A 6,666-nucleotide genomic window follows, 5' to 3' on the forward strand; every position below is an offset into this window, starting at 1 on the left:
CTAAAAAAAAAAAAAAGGCAAATTTATTGAAAAGGCAGTACAACGATCATTTCAATTCATTTGCTTTACCTCTCTTTTATCTTAATCTGTATCTTTATTGTTTTGACTCACCTACTTGAGTGTAAGTTGTAGACATGACACGACCCTAAATACTTCGACACATATTTTCCAAAACTAGGAGAGTTGCCTAACTAATCACAATACTACTAGCACAATAAATTTAACTTTGGTAATATCTTCTAATACACAGTATAGATTCAGACTTCTCAAATTGTTCCAAGAATATCCTTTAGGCTATTTTGTGTTTATATATATATATATATATATATATATATGTTATTGGATCCAGAATCCCAGTAAGTATTAAACATTGTATTTAGTTGTCATGTTTTAGTCAACTTTCATTTGGACCTATCCTCATCTTTTGGGTTTTCTTTTGGCCCTTACGATACTGATATTTGAAGAGTTCAGCCAGTTATCTTGTAAAATGTTCTACATAATCTGGATTTGTCTGATTACTTCCTCTTGATTAGATTCATGTTAAACATTTTGGCAAGAAAAATACCTAGGTGGTGATGCTGTATGCTTTTTATTGCATCACATCAAGAGGCACATGATGTCAGCTCTTCCCACTGGCAATGATGGTAAGTTTAATGACTTGGTTAATTGGTGTCCATGAGATTTTTCCACTGTAAAGGTCTCTTTCTCCCTTTGAAATTAATATGTAATCTGTGATACTGCAACACTAGATTAATATTGATATATACAATTAATATGTAATCTGTAACACCAGACTTTGTGAATAACGTATTCCCCAAAATCTTTCACTTAATACTTTCAGCATATACTCATGAGCCTTGACTAAATCCATTACTGTTATGGAGTCTGCAAAATTATGACTTTTCTAATCCTATTGTTCCTTTTATGTATATTAGCTAGCATTTTTCCGTAAGGAGAAGTTTTGTTTTCAACCTTCTTGTTAGTTTTTTAAAGTACCATTATGGAATCATAGATTCTTTCTGAAGTTCTAATTGTCCCAAATTTGACCAGTTGGATCCCTTAAAAGTAAAATTTTAATTTGGAAGTGCTCTCAATACTTGTTTTAATCTTAGTAAATAATTTCAGCGATTTTTTTAAAGTAGAGGTTACTACAATGTCATGGCAAAATATTTTTTTTTTCTTAAATAAGGATACAAGTGAATAACCAGGGCTTATTGTTATGTACTTAATAACATCTTTCATTTGTTGTGGCAACCTGTCAACTTTAATTCAATAATTATGAAATGCCTTGAAATAAATGAGAGTTAGAGGCATCCTAAACTTACCCTGATTTGAAAGGACCAAGAAAAGTAGCTGACCTTCAATAGAAAGTCAATAAAAGTTAACTGAACACATTAAACTAATCATCAAACTAAAATGCTAAAGTCATGAAACATAAGAAAAAAGATTGAAATAAGAAATATTAAGGGTTTGATTGTACAGAAATAAAGTAATTTAGCTATTCAAAAGTTATTTTTATCTCCTTGTTACTATATGAAATTTCTCCTAAACTGTTATCAATATAGTACAGAAGACAGTTCTTCACTAACTTTCCCTTATTTGGTTTCATAGGGCATATGTAATAGACCTATAATTAGGAATAGCCTTTAAGAGTTCTTTTGATTTAGCAAACTGTAAATGAACATTCCTTCTTTCCCATGGATTGGTATTGCTTCCTAGATCAAGAGTTTTTTGCTGAAGCACCCTATATCTGGGATGAAAAATTGCTTAATAAAATTTAGAAAGTTTTTCTTAATAAAATTTAGAAAGAGCTCCAAAACAGAAAGGATGAAATAATATATAAACTTTTCTGTGAGAAAAACTATGAATGGAAAGTAACAAGTAGATGCAGTGATACACATTTTGTATAGTTTAAAAAAAACCTGCCTATAACATAAATTTACATTTAATCCCCCCCTCCCCCCACACACACATAAATTGCGTCATTGTGGGTTATCTACAAAGTAGGTAATATACTCACGGATTATTCAAGGCTGACTGTAAATAGCTTAACCCAACCAGGATACTTGATCCTACCAGAAGGTAGTAAATCACTGGCTTCTTAGAGGCTTAGTATTATTTTCAAGCTACTGTCACACCATTTAGTAGATGGAAAGGAGTCTTTTTTTTTTGAGACAGAGTCTCACTCTGTCACCAAGCTGGAGTGCAGTGGTGCAATCTCAGCTCACTGCAATTTCTGCCTCCCGGGTTCAAGTGATTCTCCTGCCTCAGCCTCTAGAGTAGCTAGGACTATAGGCGTATGCCACCACTTCCAGCTAATTTTTGTATTTTTAGTAGAGACAAGGTTTCACCATGTTGGCCAGGATGGTCTCAATCTCTTGACCTCATGATCTGCCCATCTTGGCCTCCCAATGTGCTGGGATTACAGGTGTGAGCCACTGTGCCAGGCCAGGAGTCACTTCTTTTCCTAAAGTTTTGGCAGTTTTGTTGAAATTTGAGCTATCCAAATTAGTTCATAGGCCTGATATGTTATTTTTCCATTTTTACCATATAAGACAAAATATATTTTATTATTTTAAGATAAAGTGATTATTTTAAGCCCTGATTCATTATATGTGAGTGGTAGAGGTGAACTCACATATAGAAACAAACAGAATTTCCATTAAAAATAAAAGAGATCAAATCATTACATAAAGAGAGAATGAACGTTGCATAGTAGCGTTTGAAGAGATGCCAGAGATACATAAAGATATCGTCATTTGGTCTACTTTTTCAGATATTGTTTTACAGCAAGCATTTTCAACTTAATATGTATTTTACCTGTAACTATTCCACTAAGCCTCCTGTATATATTAGGGCAACACTTTCAATCACATTGTATCAGCTGTCCCCCAATACTTATTTTGCTTCGTATTGCTGGTTTTACACGACATCCTTGATTAATTTTCAGGCCTTGAGGTGCTATTTATTAAATTAGGGATACAGCCCACTAAATTAATAAATTATTACTGTGGAGGCAGTCTCATCTTCTGCATATATAAGTGCATTGCTTAAATTACTCTCAGGGAATAATTTACACATGAAGAGGCTCTGGTGGTTAAAAAAGCTCTGTGTATTTCTTATCTCTGGAAATAGTCCTGGACTAGGTGCTTAAATGGCTATCAAAGCAATTTTTTTTTTTCAAAGTAGTAATGATTCTTACCATTCTAGTGTTCCCAACACACTATCCTGGAATCATGAATTAAATATAATGTTATACATGTAACAGTTTGAACCAAAAATTTCCATAAGAAATGGGGAGGCGATTTCAACTGAGAATTGCTCATGATCTTGAAAAGACTTAGCTTTCTTTCATTACGGGATTTTTTTTTTTTTCCCTAAAAGAGCTGTAAAAAAGTGAACATACAAAATACTTCAGATCAAGAAAAAGGAAATTAGGAATTGGCTGCCATTGCAAGAAAGATATCTGCACCTCCCCACCTTTTAGGTATTAAAAGGTGGAATTAAGGACAATGACTCCTGGCTTCTAATCTCATTCCACTGTTTTTCCTGTCCCTGGGCTGTTCATGTCAGGTTTCTATGTTCCTCGCTTATATATGACACACATCTTATCCCAAATTTAAGTGTTATGAAATTTAAAAAATAAAAACAAATGTTTTTGGTGAAACTTCTCCCCTGGTTTACAAACTCTGATATCAGGAACCCTGTCATTCTTACAGTCTTAGGGCCTAACTCTCTGCCTGACACATGGAATGATTTGGGTGAATAAATAGAGAAAAAGGTGCACCATTATGGAGGAAGAATCCTTAATTATTTTGAGTCCGATTTTTGCAAAATGTCTGTGTAGAGTCTGGCACATTTTCTAGTTTTTTTCCCATGCTTCTTCTTCCTCCTTTCTTCCCAAATCTATACAGCAATGATGGGAAATAAATGGTAAATTTTTATTGATTTGAATGTGTGCATCAATAATCACAACAAATAGATAAGTTTATTTTAGGATGCTCCTTAACACTCTAATTACACTTTCAAGGCCCTCTCTTTGTTCTGCCAGAAACATGGAAACTGGCTTTAGCTTCCAGACTAAACAAAACAATTGCAAATAAAAAGGCTGGAGCCAAAATGATGGTGGTAGGGCAATGATGATGGTAGTGGTGGTAGTGATCTGTCACAGACACTGTTCTCTTTTATTCTTCATCACGATTTTTATTTGATATGTTAATTACTTTTCTGATCTTCAAACTAACCCCATGGTGCTTCATACTGTGCTATACACTACGGTATGAATTTTGGTAAGATAATTATTCTTTGGATAAGTAGATGATTTTATCCCTCCTCACTTCCATTTTAGTTATTATATTACTATTTCTGTATTTAGCACTGAAGTTTGCCTTAAAATTTATTTACAATACATTTTCTGTAATTACATTGTCAAGTACGCAAAAGCCTATTTTCCACATTTTTACCTCACGTAAAAGTGTGAAGATCTCCAGATAATGCTGCACAGGAAATTAATCTATTTTAATTGTTTTTAATGGCAAGCTTATTAAAATAGGTTGTAATTAATAAATTGAAAGACTTGCATAAATTCCTTTGTCCAAAGTTGAATGGAGAGTATTCAGGCTTGTGTTTTCTTTTCTTTCTTTTCTCCCCCTAACTGGTCTTTTTGTTGTAAAAGGGTCACGTAAGGACGTCCGTGGAAGAGCTCCGTGCGCCATCTACTGACGGAATCTAAATGTGCAATATTTGTAGATTGGGAGTAACTGTACATTGGGTTGTTAGCACATTCTCTGAGAAAGGAGGGGTACTGGGAAAACACCCTTTCAGACTCTATGGCTTATTAGTGATTGCTGGAATAAATCTGAATTCAGCAAACACATAATTCAAAAAAGACACCTCTATCTGTTGTGCGAGTACAAGTTTTGGAGACAATCCCAAGAGATTCCGGTGGGTGGGGTCGGAAGAAGTTAAACCCTGAAACCAACTCAAACGGAGAATGGGATTGTTGTTTCTTGCCTGTGTCCTGAGCTACACTCGCTGTTAATTTTTACTTCTTAATAAGAAATGGCTTTACTAATGGCACATCCAGAAAAACTTTAGTTTCCAGTATTATTATTACAAGGGATTGCTCTCCAATTTGATTATTTTATCAAAAGTTTAACAATGCACAGCAAATAGGTCCCCCCTTCACGTAGATACTACCCACACAGCTTGTCTCTGTGAATATAAATTTAGTCCTTGTACACACATACAGACACAGCGACACATATACCTACAGGATGATATGCATTTAGGTATATGTGTGTCAGTTGATAAATCTAAGCCCTTGGATTTAGATTAAAATGTTTCTCCCTTCAGTCGTTTGTTCCATTCTATGCTAAATCCTGTACAAGGCTGGGAAGAACTGGGGACCTCAACCCAAAGAAGTTTCTTGATTATAGCTGATGGGCAGCAGAATATCAGTTTTAGGGAATCAAAAGTTGAGTTGGAAGGTTGCTGGTTTGGAAACTAAGGTTGGTTCCAAGTGGTCCGACCTGATTCCCAGGATCTTTTTGAGAGCTGCTAGGAGAACTGAAAATTAACAGCGAGGACCCAGGACGCCCTAGGTAACCTCCTCCCCGCTCTTCTGCTCTTCTCAATTCAAGGGCCAAGACAACTTGCTTTTGTGGAAGAGGGAAGAAAAGGGAAAAGAGGAAAGCAAGAAAGTTGAGTCAGAAAGAGGAAGAGGGACAAAGAGGAAAGGCAAGGAGACGGGGACGAGAAGGAAAAATCAAGGTTCAGCAAGAAGTTGGAAGGCGAGGGAAAAAGGGGAGTAAAGAAAAGAGACGGCAGAAGAGGTCTAAGGTCTAGGAAGATGCAAGGATCTTTGTTTAACGAACCAAAGTCACACCCATCTTTCACTTTCAAATCAAACGTCTAGATCTTATCCGTTTCCTTTTTAAAGGTTGTCTGCGTTTCTAAAGGAAGCCAGTAGTTGATACTCCTCTCCGCGCCCCACGCGTGGCCGCGCTGTTCTGTCTCCCGCCACTGAGACCAAATACAACGCGAGTGAAAACATTTGCAGAGGCGCGACTCTGGGAACACTGCTGCGACTGGTTGTCACCCGGGAGTCTAACCGGATTAATACCCAGAGATGGATTACGCTGGCTGTCACCAATACGCCTAAAGATTATAATCCAATTTACGCACATTACAGTCAGTATTAACTTTATCTGTTATTTTAAGACTCCCAGTTGCCCCGCGCGTCCTCAGAGGAAAATCCTCCACGTTCTGATGCAACTCAGTAGGCTGTCAGGAGGGGAAGCCTTTCGAAGAAAACAACTCCAAGCCTGGTCCCCGAGAGTCTGTACCCGGCACCCCCAGGTGTCTTGCCTTCACCTGGGCACCGCTTTATGAAGCTTCACAGCCGGGGATTACCAACGAGGAAGGCGTTCCCTTGCAAGGAAATAGCATCCTTGTTTTTCCCTTGTTCATTTCATTTTCAAATTTTCAGTGGCGGTGGCAGGAGGGCTGGGAGTGAGGGTGGTGGGCGGGTGCCTGTGAGTGCATGGGGCAGGGGTCCAGGGGATCGTTGCGGGTTAGAACAGCCTCAGTGATTGCTATTTTCATGCTCGTTTTTTGCAGGATAGCATTTCTCTCTCTCTCTTTAAATAAGTTTGTTTGGGTGTG

This window comes from Rhinopithecus bieti, unplaced genomic scaffold, assembly GCF_001698545.2.
Source record: "Rhinopithecus bieti isolate Rb0 unplaced genomic scaffold, ASM169854v2 scaffold_15368, whole genome shotgun sequence".
Classification (NCBI taxonomy): Eukaryota; Metazoa; Chordata; class Mammalia; order Primates; family Cercopithecidae; genus Rhinopithecus; species Rhinopithecus bieti.